At 35.9% G+C, this 16,913-nt stretch overlaps 2 pseudogenes; both read left to right on the forward strand.

Moving 5' to 3' along the window:
* Positions 1–4,293: 4,293 nt before the first annotated feature.
* Positions 4,294–6,979, forward strand: LOC129882239 (actin-71-like; annotated as a pseudogene).
* A 1,106-nt stretch (positions 6,980–8,085) lies between these two features.
* On the forward strand, positions 8,086–15,323 carry LOC129882245 (dol-P-Glc:Glc(2)Man(9)GlcNAc(2)-PP-Dol alpha-1,2-glucosyltransferase-like; annotated as a pseudogene).
* Positions 15,324–16,913: the final 1,590 nt, after the last annotated feature.

Raw genomic sequence — 16,913 nt, forward strand, 5'->3', positions numbered from 1 at the left:
GATTTTTAGAATTTTCTCTCAATCACAATATTTTATACATTTTTTTGAAAGAAAAGCTCAACAAAGGTGAGAATGATGTTTTTATTTTACGTGTTATGTTAAATGTCATGATGTTTTGATTTTAGAATTTTGCTGGATCGAATTATAGTAGAAGCTGTTTTTTTGTTTTGTGTCTGATTATAACACCCCTCAAAATTTTTCCCTAAAATTCGGACCCTTCTTGTATACGGGTAGGGTCGAACTCGAGTATTGTGGAGCATTTGCATGAGTTAAGATGAGTCCCCGAGTAATTGAGGAGTGTTGGAGGTGACGTGGGGTCACGGAGGACCCCTAGGACCAAGCTAAGTCCAAAAGATTCGTCGTGGCTAAGTTTTAGGATGAGTTTGTATGAGGGGTCGACTTCTAATGACCCTATCTTTTGAAAGACGACAATCTAGGTGGCCCACAACCTATTAGATCAAAGGTCGTTGAGTCTTCTTTCCAACGCCACCAAGAATGTGAATTTTGGAGTTTGGAGTCAAAAGATATGACGATCCTAAGACGAACTAGCACGACAGGAATTTCATTTTTGGCCAGGGTTGCAACTGCTGGGGAAATGGCCTTGGCACTGTAAGGGCGCGATGCGCCACTATCGCGCCAGAAACATGCCTCAATAGTTTGGTCTCTGGCGCGACGCGCCACTAAAAGTTGTGCAGGGTTTTTCAAGCCAAATTCCAAAACCCAGAAACTTTAGCCTTGGCGCTATAAGGGCGCGACGCGCCACTATCGCGCCATAAACATGCCTCAGTAGTTTGGTTTCTGGCGCGACGCGCCACTAAAAGTTGTGCAGGTTTTTAGGCATAATTGGCCTTGGCGCTGTAAGGGCGCGACACGCCACTATCGCGCCAAGGGCGTTTTGGCCTAATTTTTAGAACTTTTAAGAAGGGGCAATTTGGAAATTGTCCCAAATTATATATGTATCACACTAGACCATTTTGGGGACATATTTTCAGCCCCCACTCTCTCTCTAAAAGCCCTAGGAGCTTCTCTCTCTCTCTCTTCTTCATCTTTTCCATTTCCAACAAGAATGGTCCAAGAGCTTCAAGATTTGAGTCCTCCATTGAAGACCCAACATCAAGTTCCTTCAAAGTCTTCAAACAAGGTATGTAAGGCTAACCTAAAATATGGATTGAGTTCTTCTATATGCCCATAGATGTGTCGGTTAAGAGTTGTGAAAGAGTTGCATCTTCTAAAAAGGTTTTCTTGAAAGTTTTTCCTAAACTAAGGAACGTTTTTAGATACAAATAGTTGATTGATGATTTTAATGACTTGAGTTACTAAATAGTTATTTTTCATATTATTAACTACAAATGTATCTTTGTATATAGATTTATAGGTATTGACGATATTCTTGAGTTGAGTTTTGTTGAGAGTATGGGTTCATGTTTCATTCACATGAACCCAAGATGAGATTTCTTGTCATAAATGTCTTGAGGTTGAGATGGATAGTTGTGTGTATATATGTGTTGATTGGAATGAAAAGAATGAATTGGAATAGTTATGAACGTGAATGGCATAAAAAGAATTGAAATATTGGTAGAGCTAGAATGTCACTTTTGTTTCTATAAATGGAATGTAGAAATTAAATAAGGATTTTGGAGTAGATGTTTGATGATGATGTGATGATGATGTTCGATGATGATGTGAATGATGAATATTTGATGATGATGTTTGGCGATGATGTGAATGATGATATTTGACGATGATGTGAATGAAGAGGTTATGTTGATGAGGATGTTGTGTGATGAAGTAGATTGGAATCTAATGTGATTATGTGATATGTGAATTGTATAATTTGAGTTGATTGGAGTCTTACAAATATTGTTTTAAAATAAAGGATCTTTTGAGAAAGGGTTTTAAATAAATGATCTGTGAGCATTTTTGCATAAACTATTTATACACTATTTTTGAGTTTAAGAAATGATTATTTTCATCTATGATTTAAAAAGAGTTTAAGCATGAGTTGATTTTGAGGAGTCTTTTAATTATTTTGAACACGAGTATTTTGATTATAAATGAGTTGAGCATTTTACTTGTTAATATGTCTTATTGATCTTCTTAATTATGTAGGTTTGATAAAAGATGTTATTTTCTTTAAAATGTTGCCTATTATTAAGTGTCGATTTAAAGTCTTGAAGTTGTGATGAGTCTCAAAGATTTCTCAAATGGATGGAGGAAATGATTGGTTATGTCCATATGTTGCTATAAATGTGCATTTAAATTTCTTTGAAAGATATGATTGAGATTGATCGGATGGTATGGTTGAGAGAGATTTGATCATGATAGAGTTGATGAGTTGACAAGGTTGTAATGAGACTTGTCGATATGATTTGATTGAGTTGATTGGATGGAGTTTTATGAGCATTGAGTCTTGGGAGGAGTATCGAGCACCGAATTGGGCAAGAATATAGTCCATACTCGAACCCATATAACTGCATCGCCAAACGTAGGGGGGATGGAACCGTTAAAGTCGGATGCTTCCCCGAGAGTTTTGTCCTGACATTTAGGACCTGGTTGGATTGGATCCATGATTTGTTGATTCGTTCATACCCTGACAAAGTATGAACGTACGCGGCAACAACGTCGGTTTGTTGTACTTTCACTGGCTCATAAGTGATGGTTGTTGGTTAAGAGAAACTCCCAAATAGGTCTTGATAGTACTCTGAGTCAGAGTGAGTTGAATGGTATGTGATTGGTCCCGTCTAAATCATATTCTTGTTTAGACTTAGGACACTTGAGTGAGTTGTTACATATTTATTGAGTTGAGTCCTTTGAGTTGAATTATAAAACGTTGCATAATTTAATTTGCATATTTACTGAGTCGAGTCCTTTGAGTTGATTGTTGAGTTAAATGTTGAGTTGAGTGTATATGATTGGATTGGACTGTATGGTATATGATTGATCTTTGTCTAAAAATGTATTATTACTTTAGACTTATGACGCCTTGTTGAGTCTTTCGTATCTTTCTGATTCGAGATAGTTGATCCGATGTTATTCTTCCTTGAGGTATGTTTCATTCTGCCATATTACATACTCGTACATTCCATGTACTGACGTCCATTTAGACCTGCATCGTTTCATGATGCAGAGGCAGGTTTAAGAGATCGTCAATAGGAGCATCATTGGGGATCTATTCGCACTCAGCGTGTTGGTGAGTCCTTCCCTACTTTCGGAGGACACCGCTTATGTAATCTTGCATCGAGTTAGCCCTTTCCATTTTTTTTTGATTTGAGGTAGCCATGAACATGTCATTGGCACCAATTAGATAGTAGTGATAGAGGCTTCATAGACTAGATAGTGATGGGTCGATTGAGTACTTCTATCTTTGAGTTATTCTTGTCAAACTATTTTTAATGACAAATATTTTTAGTTGATCTGTTGGCCCATGACCTTTATCCTTCGAGTTGGATGGGTGATTTGAGTTGCCCGCTAAATTATTCTTTATTTTTAAACTTTTCGCTGAATGAATGAATGAACGGATGTGTGATCAGGCTATGTGGTTCTCTTGGGAGCCAGAAATGGTTTCTGAGTGCCGGTTATGTCTAGGGTACCCTCCCGAGGCGTGACACTGGTATTCGTTTTGGAGTTCGATTAATCAAAATTTGCAACAAATTCACTATGGGATAAAACGTTCCTCCTATTTCGAGCTTTCTGGTTAAGGATGATAGATAATTGTAACTCTGATCACAATTTACATGACCTTTTGGGGTAGTAGAAGCATGTATATGAACTATATAGGAAATGTGAATATATAGATTATGTCCTTTGAATTAAATTATTGAAATGAGGATGGATTTAATCTTCTTTTCATAAATATTTTTTGCTTTACATGTTCATTTTCTTGTGATGGTATTAGATTTTCGATTATTTATAGCAAAAAAAAAACTGTTTTGGAATTCAAATTGAGCTTGCATAGTAGTGTTAACATGTCTAGGGTTGATTTCTCGTATGGTCAATCAATTTATCGTCATTACGTTTCATAGTTATTATCTCGTAAAGTCACTTTTTGTTGTTGTAGAAAATCACAATCAAGAAGAAACGTTAACTTTCTGTTTCCTAGAACATATTTTCTTGAAAAACAAGTGACTTTCTTACTTATTATCTCAAGAACATTTATATATAATGTTATCAAAACAAATGAGGGTGGAATGGGGGTTCGGGATGGAAAAATTGGAAAACGTTTTCTGGAAAATGTTTTCCTTAGCCTTGTTTTGAGTTGTTGATAACTTTTTACTTGTTTGAAAGTTTTAGAAAATGGCTGACGTTGAGGACATTCAACCTCTTGTTTGTGACAATGGAAACTGGCATGGTTAAGGTAACTATTTTGCTTCCCAATTGTCTGCAGTTTCTTTTCATTTGTGAATACAATTTGATGTTATGTATCCTTTTTTTCTTTCAGGCAGGATTTGCTGGAGATGATGCACCTAGGGCTGTTTTTCCTAGCATTGTTGGTCGTCCGCGTCATGCTGGAGTGATGGTAGGAATGGGACAGAAGGATGCATATGTTGGTGATGAGGCTCAATCAAAACGTGGTATTCTCACACTGAAGTATCCAATTGAACATGGCATAGTGAATAACTGGGATGACATGGAGAAGATTTGGCATCATACGTTTTATAACGAACTTCGAGTTGCTCCAGAAGAACATCCTGTTCTACTTACTGAAGCACCTCTTAACCCTAAGGCTAATCGCGAGAAAATGACTCAGATAATGTTTGAAACATTCAATGCCCCAGCAATGTATGTTGCTATTCAAGCTGTTCTGTCTTGGTATGCTAGTGGACGTACAACTGGTGAGATATATATATATACTGTCTTTGCTTCAAATCTTAATTTGGCTTTCCTGCAATGTTTTCCTTATTAGTTACTATGTTTTCTTTTTTTCCTTTTCATAACTACTTTGATTTGCTGCACTTCAGTCATTGAAGGAGTCCTTCAAGAACAACCTCTCTACCTCCACGAGGTAGGGGTAAGATGTCCCTAAAATTCACTTGTGGGATTTCACTAGTTATGTTGTTGTTTGTTTTGAATTTTAATTTGGTTGTTTGTGTCTATACTTAAGACATGACATTTAGGAGATATGCCTTTAGAAAATATTTTTACTGACTTGTGTTGTAGAGTGATTCGAATTCTCGATGGAAAATGTTGGACAATATGAGGAAAATCTTTGGCTGGATTCCAGTTGAACCCTGTTTCAACCAAACTTCTTGAGAACCAATTCTAATTGACCTTAAATATGGCATACTAAGTAATTTTACTGAGTGTACTGGGAAAAAAATAGGTGAATGAATTGTAGTTTTTGTAATTGTGCAAATGGTTTAGATTCTGTGGCCTATATTAATCGGAAACAATCTCTCAACCCCACAAAGGTAGGGGTAAGGTCTGTGTACACCCTACCTCCCCAGAACCTACTAGGCATGTTGTTGTGTAGATGAGAAACAAATAGTGAATTGTACTCACAAATATGATTCATGTTTTTGGGAATGTATGTCTTGCAGGTATTGTCCTGGATTATGGAGATGGTGTGAGCCACAGTTCCTATCTATGAAGGTTATGCACTACCTTATGCCATCCTACGTCTCGACCTTGCTGGTCGTGACCTTACTGAACACATAGTGAAGATTCTCACTGAACGTGGATACTCCTTCACTACTAGTGCTGAGAAGGAAATTGTGAGGGATATGAAGGAAAAATTGGCATACCTTGCTCGGAACTCGAGACAGGCTCCTCTGTCGAGAAGAACTATGAACTGCCCGATGGACAAGTGATATACTATTGGTGCTGAGCGTTTCCGATGCCCTGAAGTCCTTTACCAGCCTTCTTTGATCGGAATGGAAGCTGCTAGAATTCATGAGACGATGTACAATTCTATAATGAAGTGTGATGTCGATATTAGAAAGGATCTCTATGGAAACATTGTGCTTAGTGGTGGATCGACTATGTTTCCTGGCATTGCTGACAGAATGAGCAAGGAGATTACAACCTTAGCACCAAGCAGCATGAAGATCAAAGTGGTTGCTCCTCCTGAAAGGAAGTATAGTGTTTGGATTGGAGGTTCCATTTTGGCATCCCTCAATACCTTCCAGCAGGTTAGCATTTTCCTACCCTTTTTTTTAACTGGCTCGACTAATCTAGATTCGCACCGTAAAAAGCCCACTATGGTAGGTCTTAGCCGACCTACCAAAGAGGGGCATTTCCTTCATTTTTTGGGTTTAACTAGCTCGACTAATCTTGATTCGTGCGATAGAAATTTCAATATAGGGGTTTTTGCCTGCCCTACCAAAGAGGAACATTTTCCTTTATGTTTTTTGGTGTTACCACCCGGTTGCCAAAACCTACTGACCCGACTAATCTGGATTCATGGGCTGTAGAAAGCTCACTATGAAGGGCTTTATCCGTCCTACCAAAGTGGAGCATTTTACTTCATTGTTTTTGGTTTAGACACCCAGTTTCCTAAGCATACTAGCTCAACTAACCTAGATTCACGCCATAGAAAACCCAATATAGGGGTTTATGCCCGTCCTACCAATGAGGAGAATTTTCCTTCATATTTCTTTTGGTCTAACCACCTGGTTCCCAAAACCTATTGGCTCAACTAATTTGGATTCGGGCCGTATAAAGCCAAGTGAAGGGTTTTATCTGTCCTGCCAAAATGGAGCATTTTCCTTCATATTTTTTGGTTTAATCACATTGTTCTCGAAACCTACTGTCTCAACTAATCTGGATTCGGGCCATAGAAAGCTCACTGATTTTCAACTGATTGGGTCATTGATCTAGATGTTGTTAATGATGATGATTAACATATATATCATTCTTTGCATTTGTAGATGTGGATTTGCTAAGGCAGAGTATGATGAGTCTGGCCCCTCCATTGTGCATAGGAAGTGCTTCTAATCAGAACAAAGTTGAGTTTGGTTCAAGATTTGAGTTTGTGATGACATTTGGTTCTCTTCTTTTTTGTTTTATCTCTGGATAGCAAAGTTTTTTGGGATTATTTTTTTAAAAAATTATTTTTTATACTTCTATCTGGGAGCTCCACCTTTTATTTTTTTTGATGATTCGAACCCACAATTTTTGAATTGAAGGTGTAGAGTGTATCATCTGAGCAACCTGCTCTTGTCGCTATAGAAAGTTAATTGGTTGTTGGAGTTTTTTTTTTTTAGTTCTTTACTATTAATCATTGTATCAAATTCTCTAATAACATAAGTTTTTCATCTAAATAGAACTAAACAAGAACATCATCAAATGTTAATTTGTTATAGAACTCATTTCTATTTTCTTAACGGAGAATTATCGCATAAAAGTAGAAGTAAGGTTTGCGTACAACTTATCCTCTTTAGTAGTACTAAAGTAAAATTGTAGCCTGAGTAAGTTTTTCTTAAATGATTAGGAATAGTAAAGTTGTTACACAAACATTGACTTAAAAGAGTTTGGTAGTTGCAAATTCATTCACAATCCATCTAAGCATTCACATTGCAAAAAATCATTAAATAAAAATAAATTCAAAATAGTTTCTTAGATGGAGCCGTCAGTCATTTTTATTTGTTCAATTTGAATTTTGCATGCGTTAATAAATAGTGATTGACATGAATATTTTACCACGATAAACATTAATTGATATTTAGTCTTAGGTCTTTAAAAATAATTTGGAGAATAAGTATTTAATGTTAAAAAATTATATGTTTTTTGGTTGATATACTAAAAGTGAAAATATATTTTTAATACAGTGGATAAAGAAAAGTGAATGAAAAAAATATGTTTCCGAGCATTTGTCAAAAGTAAATATTTCAATTTCTATCAACTATTTTAACAAACTATGTTGGTTAGATTTGAGGTGAACTGTGAAAAATATTTAACTAGACATATTAAAAAAAATCTCATCAAATCCTTAACCTTGACACAAAATTGCACTATATATATATATACACCTAAAAGAATTTCACCAGATCTATTAAATAATAAGAAATACAAGAAACTAAAAAACTAAAAAAAAATATATATTCATAATGACAAACTTAAAAAATCCAAAATATAGTTAAAAGACTATTTTGAATTTACTCCCAAACCAAACATACGATACAAGAAAGATTGAGATGAACTAAACGACGTCGTTGCTTTGAGTTGCTGTAGCATCTGGGGATCCCAATTTCTGTATCAGGGAACACCCATTTGCAGAAAGATCGAAACTTTGGAGGAAGGAAGAAGAGGGAATTCAAGAATCGTGGAAATAATGGGTAAAATTGCATTAGCAGTGATTGTAAGTTCATGGATTGTAGCTGTATCCATCCTCGTCAATCGTATTGTTCCTGAACCTTATATGGTATTCCTTTTGTTTTTGTTTTAATCAATTTTTCTTGTTTAATATGAATGTAATTGATTGATTTGATAATCTTATATGGAGGTGTAATGTTGATTACACTTTTCTTGAACTGAGAGTTTATGGGAAATAGCTTCTCTACCCCTGCAACAAAGGACGGGTTACATTCTGCTCTTTCGAGACTCCACTTGTGGGACTATGTTGTTGTTGTTGGAGGTGTAATGTGGATATGTGTGCTTTTGAATCTTTTTATACTCGACTTGTGGGACTACACGGGCTATATCATTGTTGTTGTTGGAGGTGTAATGTGGATATGGGTGCTTTTTTGAATCTTTTTAGACTCCACTTGTGGAAACTACACGGGCTATATCATTGTTGTTGTTGGAGGTGTAATGTGGATATGGGTGTTTTTGCAGGATGAGATATTCCACATACCTCAAGTGCAACAGTACTGCAAAGGCAATTTCAGAAGCTGGGATCCCATGATCACCACTCCTCCTGGGCTGTAAGTACTATCTCGTTCCTCTCCTATTTCGTATGATTACTTGCTTCGTCATTGGTTTTGGTAGTCTTGTCAATTGCTCCTGCTTTGTACTGTAACTTCAGAGAGCATGAAAATAGGGACTCCATTACATGTGGCATTACCCTCTTGGAGTTGATATGTGGTGAATGAAATGTGATAACATTTCCCTCTTGGAATGAAATGTGAATGAAAGGCTATTTACATATGGCATTACCCTCTTGGAGTCGATATGTGGTGAATGAAATGTGATAACATTAGCTTCACGTAGTCAATTTTCCCTGAACAGTTGGGAATATGTTGAATGGTTACAAGTTGAGAGCTTTTCCTTAATTCGTTTCTTGATCTTTTCGGGTGTTAATTATGATTCAGGGCTACATCGACTAAATAGCATGACATGTGGTCTAGTTTGGAAATAGAAATTGTACATGCTATGCTCGTCTTGCCAAGCTTACAGGATCTTGACCATTTTGTGTATCTACAGATTATGAGTCTTTTCCCTTTTATTTGGTTGCAAAAATTTCTATTGGTTTTCTTTTTCAAGTACAACTTCACTTTGTTGATGATCTTTGTTTATCAAGTGGTTTCTTCATAAACGACTTGTTGGTACAAGTGTTACATTCTTTTCGCCTCCAGTTACCGTGAAAAGTGGCTTTACAGGTAGAATCTGTGCAAAGAATAAATATGAAGGAGGACTTGCAGTGTACTAGTGTTAGAGAACCCCAAATTATTGAATGTTAGGGCAGACAAGTCCAATAGAGTAAAATAGACATTAAGTAGTAGTTGTTGTAGAATGGTAAAGCTTGGCTCTAGGAGAGATTTTCTCTCTTCATTGTTTGCATGTGCTTCTAGTTACGAAATCTGGATATATCATGTTTTATTTTGTAAGAGGACAATATCAGTCTAGTGCATGTAGACTCTATATTGAAATTCCACTAATTTTTTCCTTTTCTCTTGTCCTCCTTAGTGACTAAAGTTAGAGACTTACATGTCATGTGGTGTTTGCCAGGAGCCTTTCTAGTCTTCTTAGAGACTTGTATGTCGGTGTAAGGATAGTTATGATTTATAGAGTCACTAGCTTTAGAGAAATCCCTGTTTGCCTTAAAATACATACTATTTCGTATTGGATGAAAATGGGCTTAACTAGAGTGAATTGGTTATAGAGGATTCATATTGCAACTATTCTGTTTTAAGGTGTAATTGATAGATGGAGTAAACCAAAAGAAAATAAACTAATACTTTCTATATCTTTTTACATGACATTCTTTTCTTCTAGACTGTTTCAAAAGAATGTAACTTCTATATTATATTTGAGTTTTTTTTTTAGTTTAAACCTATGTTGCCTGGACTATTCAAAAGTGTTAGCAGGTGCGTGTCGGATTTTCTTAAAGTAGTATTAATTTGGAGAATCTGACACAGGTGCGGCATTGAAAGTGAAGAGTCCGCGCAACTTAGGTTTAAACTACATATTCTACCCTTAAGATGCTCTTATTGAGATAGTAATGGAATGGCATTTAAGGACCACAAGTTCTAAGGTTACTTTTGGTGTGTGCCAAAAGTCGGTCTTTCTTTCTTTCTTCAACAGTGTGCCCAGTCAAAGTGTCAAATACTGCTATATATAATGAAATGGAGGGAGTGATAGGCTGGTAACAATAAAATTTACTCTAACACCCATCTAACTCTAGTTATTATTGTAATAATTGGTGCAATCCCACATCCATATCCAAATTGTGTCTGATCGACATGGGTGTGGCATGATTTGAAGGCCCAGCAACATAGACGGTGCATTATCCATGCCATTTTTCCATCCATTCCTGCCAGTTTGTCATCTACTCCCACACCATTCAAGATTCATTTAGGATAAGGACAAATGCAAAATAGTGTTTGTATAATATGCCATCTTCATGAGTTAGTATTTTGTTTTCCACATTCACAATTTTGGGTTATTTTTGGTTTTCCATTATAGGGGCACCGAGTGTTGGTTTTGATATATAAGGAGCGGTCTTGCAACTAAGTCATATTGTATGGGGATTGTAGTAAGTTACTTTGTACAATGTTCCCCTTGTCCGAACAGATAGTGTTACTTTTCCCTTTTGGCAGTCCCTGAGTGATGCCTATTTACACTAATAGTAATCTTTATGCAGTTGGACCCTCTTTTCCACTTAACGCAATACAACTTATTTTTCTTTTCTAATTCTTTTTATTTTTGTTAAGGCTAACCTTACTTTATCAAAAATAAATAATCTTCGGCAGTAAGATACCTCTTCCTTGTTCTGAACTCCATAAACAGAAATTTTAACAATGGACCCACATATTCCTGCAGTAAATATTAACCAATATGCTAGGTCCCATAAGATAATAAATGAGATGGACTGATATGTGGGTCCAAAAAAGTATAAACAGATCTTTGGTGCAATTGGTTTCATTGTCAGTTGAGTATATGTCATCTAAATTCTATAAAAACATCACTAAATGATAAACAGAGTTCTCACAGATTTGTCTCTTTTGTTTTTCAAAGACTAAAAGGGATATAGATGACAGAGAAGGATACAGATAAAAGAATGGAGCTAGCTGATATCACATAAATTGTGCCATGGCCTTGATACATGCTAGAATATGAAAAGAAATGTTCAAGATGATTCAGTTGTAAAAAGCACTCTAGATTTAACTTATAAGGGAATTTGATGCAAATAATTTAAAACTTTTGGAGGTACATTGTTTCACTTGCCTATGTTGCTTCTTTGTTTCCCGGGCTATTCTCTGTGAATGTAGATGTTCTGTTTTCAGATGCTTGTTCCTCTTCCATCCTACGCTCCAGCAATGGTGTATTGGCTGTATTTTGCAGCATTCTGGTTTACAACATACTTACCCACCTCAGACCTTCTCTTGATGACAGAAAAGTAACTCTTCGGACGGTTGTACTAGCATTGTATCCTCTTCACTGGTTCTTCACTTTCCTCTATTATACAGATGTAGTGTCGCTAACTGTTGTACTTGCATCATATCTTATGAGTCTCAAGAAGAAATATTTCTTCAGTTCCCTGGTAAGAGGATTAACTCAATCCCATTTAATTCTTTGTAGTTGATAATAATGGGGAGCAAAGTTATTAATTGACTTTTATTCAAATTCTGCACTTTATTTATTCATGCACCAAACATATTCCAATATATATATTATTTTGACATCTGACAAGTTGCTGACTACTGGAATCCACATGTTAGACCGCAGTGTGCTTTGATCACTGTATTATATTGTTGCCTCCACTTGAGCTGTATCAGAACAATAACAATACTCAATAGAAAAAATGTGTGTGTGTGTGTGGGGGGGGGGGGGGGGGGGGGTTAATGGAAACAATGCTTCATAACAATTTTTCTTCCTCTCGAGCCTGATTTACTTTCCTGGGTTAATTTCATGCATGCTTTTGATAGTTCGGTTTAATGATCAGATATTGAATATGACCAGTTTTTTTTTCTGATTGAAAAGTTAACAGCATGTTCATACATCTGAAAGTTGGGGCTTTGGCTGTGCTGATACGACAAACAAATATCATATGGATCCTTTTCATAGCATGCACAGGGGTTTTAGACTATATTCTAAATCAGCAGAAGGATAGTGCTGATTTGACTGCTCCTAGCCAATCACAAGGTGAAGATGCTTTCCCAGTCTCGAGTCAAGGTGTTGGAACACGCTCTAACTTGAGAAAGCGCAGAATCCACAATCAGACAGCTACATTCAGCTCTCCTATCCACCAAACAATTGCTTCCACAATGCCTTCCTCAGGTTCTGTCATCTTATCTTGCTTTAAGTTTTTCTAATCTGCATTTATGTTGTGTTAGGACACATGATAGCATCTGTTGATTTTTGTTTCTATCCAGTGATCTTCTTTATGATAAGTAATTTTTGTTCAGTGATCTAAAATATTACATTGAATGAAAAAATTACAATCAAACGCCGTTTTGGAATATATCAAGTTCAATTTTACAAGTTGCCAAGTGTTTCGTTAATGAGGTGAAATATCCAAAAGTTTTACTTGCGAACCTGCATCATGAAATTTAATATATATCTGTTGTGAAAAAACCTGGTAACCATAGAGGATATAAGGGAAGAAAAACATTCTACCCGCTCTGGTGTCCTACACGGAGATACTTTTGTTTTCGCTTTTGTAAAACCTTCTTTTTAACTGTGAGAACACCTCAATCCGGAGTAGGGATGTGGGCGGGTGAGGAAAAGGAACTCTTATTACTTGAAATAATTACTTGTATCTTTAAGTAATTGCCCTACTGATATAGTTTTCTTTTATTGTTAGGTAATATTACTACTTAACAAGAGGAACCTGCTAGTCCAAACACACTTAACCCTCAATAAATCAAATTTTAGGCTTTTGATCCCGCCATTAATAAATTCTTACAAATATAATGTATTTCTAATTAGTAAGTCATGTGAGTATGACATGTTATGCTAAGTGTCTCTGTTTTACACTTACTATTTTCGGATTAATAGTCTCTAACATTCATACGAGAAGTGTATCATGCGGAAAACTTGCTTCATATGTTTGAAGCATCCATTTAATGTCACATTGACAAGAAATTCTTCATTGATTATGCTTGGTACAAACATTTAAGCTTTTCTTGTCAGATGACATAGTATAGACTAGTAACCTATTCGGGGCTCATGCATAGTTATCCTTTCTTGCATATTAGTAGTTGGCAATGCGATTTAAGTTCCTTGTGTATATGAAGGTTTATAATTACTGTTGTTATGTTATCTTAATGTATAAGAGACTACATTCCTTTTCAGATTTCTCTCATGAGGTTGTGAGATTATCTCAAAACTCTGGCAATTTAAGTGGGAGATTATTGCATCATTTTGGCCTTACCTTGTAGTTATGGCTGCTTTCATCACCTTTGTTTTCTGGAACGGGAGTATAGTGCTTGGTACCAACTCTCACTTTTGTAGTTTTGTTTCTTTATGGTGTCTATTCCATTTGTTAACCGTGCATGCACACGCTTCTTTGCCCACCCTTGGGCTTTCCAGGTGCAAAAGAGGCTCACACGGTTTCTCCACATTTTGCACAATTGATGTATTTTAGCTTGGTTTCTTTGCTGTTTGACTCCCGTGCACGTCTGAATTGGTCAGGCTGCAGCTCTGGCCCGATCCTTCTGGAAGAAAAATAAGCTGGTCAGTTTCTTTCAGTTGTGCACGGCATTAACCGTTGGGTTCCTTTCAGTGCACTTTTTCAGGTTAGATGAGTGACTTTGTAATTTCCAAGTTCAGTTGCACTTTCCTTATACCCTCCACCCCCACGCTCTGCCCCTTTCCCTCTCTTTCGACCCATTCATCACTTTCTTGTCATGCAATTCAATCTATAAATAGCAGTTTCTGAAGGTGTTTGTGTTTTCCATTGTTTCTTCTTTGTTGCATCACATTTTCCTTCATACCGAACACACCCTTGTAATGGTGTTCATTTCTTATAGATTCTAGCTGTACGCACATTATTTTCTTTTTTCTGATTTGGATTTGATATCTAATAGTTGGTTCCTTGCAAGAATGAAAGGCAATAGTTTGGCATTCAAGTGACCACGAAATGGTAGTATATGTATATATGACATGATATATTGATAATGCAGCATTGCTCACCCTTATCTCGTTGCTGACAATCGACACTATAACTTTTATCTCTGGAGAAAAGTAATCAAATTTCATTGGTCAATGAAGTACCTCCTGGTTCCGCTCTATGTATATTCATGGTTATCCATCTTCAATAACTTGTGCATGTTTTTTTTAATATACATCCCTAGCTCCTACTCGGAACCAAAGAAAAGAAGATTTCATTCATACTTCTCGTTTCTTTTAAACATATTCCTTTTTCCCTCTATTTGCAGCTAAAAGTCAGAGGAAGACATGGGTACTGATATATTTCCTGGCTACCTCTGCGACACTGATTCCAGCTCCACTTATAGAGTTCAGATACTATTCAATCCCATTCTTTTTCCTGATCCTCCATTCTCATGTTGATGATGACAGAAGTTGGCTTCTGATGGGAATCCTGTATGTTGCCATTAATCTTTTTACTATGTATATGTTCTTGTTCCGTCCGTTTTCTTGGGTCCATGAAACTGGTGTACAGAGATTTATATGGTAGCAAGATACTCAGGAGAATTCATGAAGTGTTGATATGCTGCACCAGTGTTCTGGCTGTACCTGCAGATCCCAATTGGTCAATTTGCTCCACTTTAGAAATGCAGTTATAGGATAATTTTTTGTAGAATAATGTTGTAGCTGGGATGTCAAATTTGGATAGATTTGGCATTGATATTGTACAAGAAATTTCTTAGCATCAAAATGAGTGGTAAAAGGAATTTTGTTTCAATCAAAACGAGTGTCTGACCAACCATTTGAGGTTGTGTTACTAGTTCATAATATCACATTTCCTTTTTTTTGGAATGTACGTTAGATGTTTAGTTATTCAATATTCGTTTTATAATTCTGTCTTTTATATAATAATGTTTGATTGTAACACATAGTAAAGGCAGACTTGGAATTTGAAGACAATTAACTTCTCTTTTTTTTTAGAAAGAAGTTATTTTTTAAAAAAGGTAGATAAAATGTTTTATTTGTTGGAAAAACGTGGAGATATTATTGGAATTAGGATTTCTACGTTGAATTTGAAAAGTAAAAGGAGAACTTTCATGTTTTGAGGAATTTGAATGTTAGATATTTTGCACATCACAGGCATTAGTGTATTGGGACTCTGCCTACGTCTAAAGAGTGTGCAATCAGTTTTAATTTCAGATTAAAAAAAATTATATTATAAATGTTAAAGAAATAAATGGGGAAGTGAATGTCATTGTAGTGGGACCACTAGCTAATTGATTAGGTGGGGCCCATTAGACAAGTAGTCCAACTTGTCTCCATTTTCTTTTTATAAATTGCCATAATTTGGCATTAATGGAAAATGCATAGATACGTTTTATACTCTGTTCTTCTTTCTTCCTTATACTCTCTCCTTTTTATTTTGTCAAGATAATTTATTTTACAACACGTTATCAGCACGAGTCTATGTCGCTTTGAGCTATATTTTTAAAAAGGTAATAAAGGGGTAAGAATTTTATTTTCTTAAAATATCTAATATTTCAAAACTTGAATTTGTTGCTCTTGATATTTCTAAAAAAGGCTACTCATCATGGGCACTTGATGCCGAAATTCATCTAGAATCGATGGATCTGGCAGACAACATCAAAGATGAAAATATGGCATCTAATCAAGACCGTGCCAAAGCCATGATCTTTCTCCGCCACCATCTTAACGAGGGACTAAAATTACAATATCTCACATTAAAAGACCCCCTTAAATTGTGAAAAAATTTAAAAGAAAAATATGACCACCTGAAGAGCTCAGTTAAATTTATGCGGAGAAGAGATCACTGAGCAAGATAAACTTGAAAAGACATACTCCACATTTTCACCCGCGAATATGCTCCTGCATCAGCAATATCGCGAAAAAAGGTTTAAAAAATATTCTGAATTACTTTCTCACCTTCTGATTGTTAAACGCTACAATGAATTATTAATGAAAAATCATGACAGTCGCCAGTTGGTTCTTTATCACTTCCTGAAGTGAATCAGACAAATTATAACCAACGAGAAAGAGGTCATGACCCTAGTCGTGGTCGTGGTCATGGTCGAAGAAGAAATTATAATCATAATGCTCGATTGACACCAAGAAATGATCAGCAATACAAAAAGAAGAGTGAAAAGCCAAAAGCTTTACCAAAGAAAAATTCAGAAAGCATATGTCATAGATGTAGAGGTGTGAGGCACGGGTGGCGGACTTGCCGGTCATCAAAATGCTTGATTCAGCTATATCAGGCATCCTTGAAAAGGGCAGAAAATAATCCAGAGACAAATTTTATCTCTGAAGATAATATTGAACCTATGAATTTGGATGTAGCTGATTTCTTTAATTTTCCAAAAAAAAATATGAATATTGCTAAGCCTAATAATATTTAAAAAATTCCTTTTTATTTGTCCATGATG

The sequence above is a fragment of the Solanum dulcamara genome, chromosome 3 (genome assembly GCF_947179165.1).
Source record: "Solanum dulcamara chromosome 3, daSolDulc1.2, whole genome shotgun sequence".
NCBI classification, from domain to species: domain Eukaryota; kingdom Viridiplantae; phylum Streptophyta; class Magnoliopsida; order Solanales; family Solanaceae; genus Solanum; species Solanum dulcamara.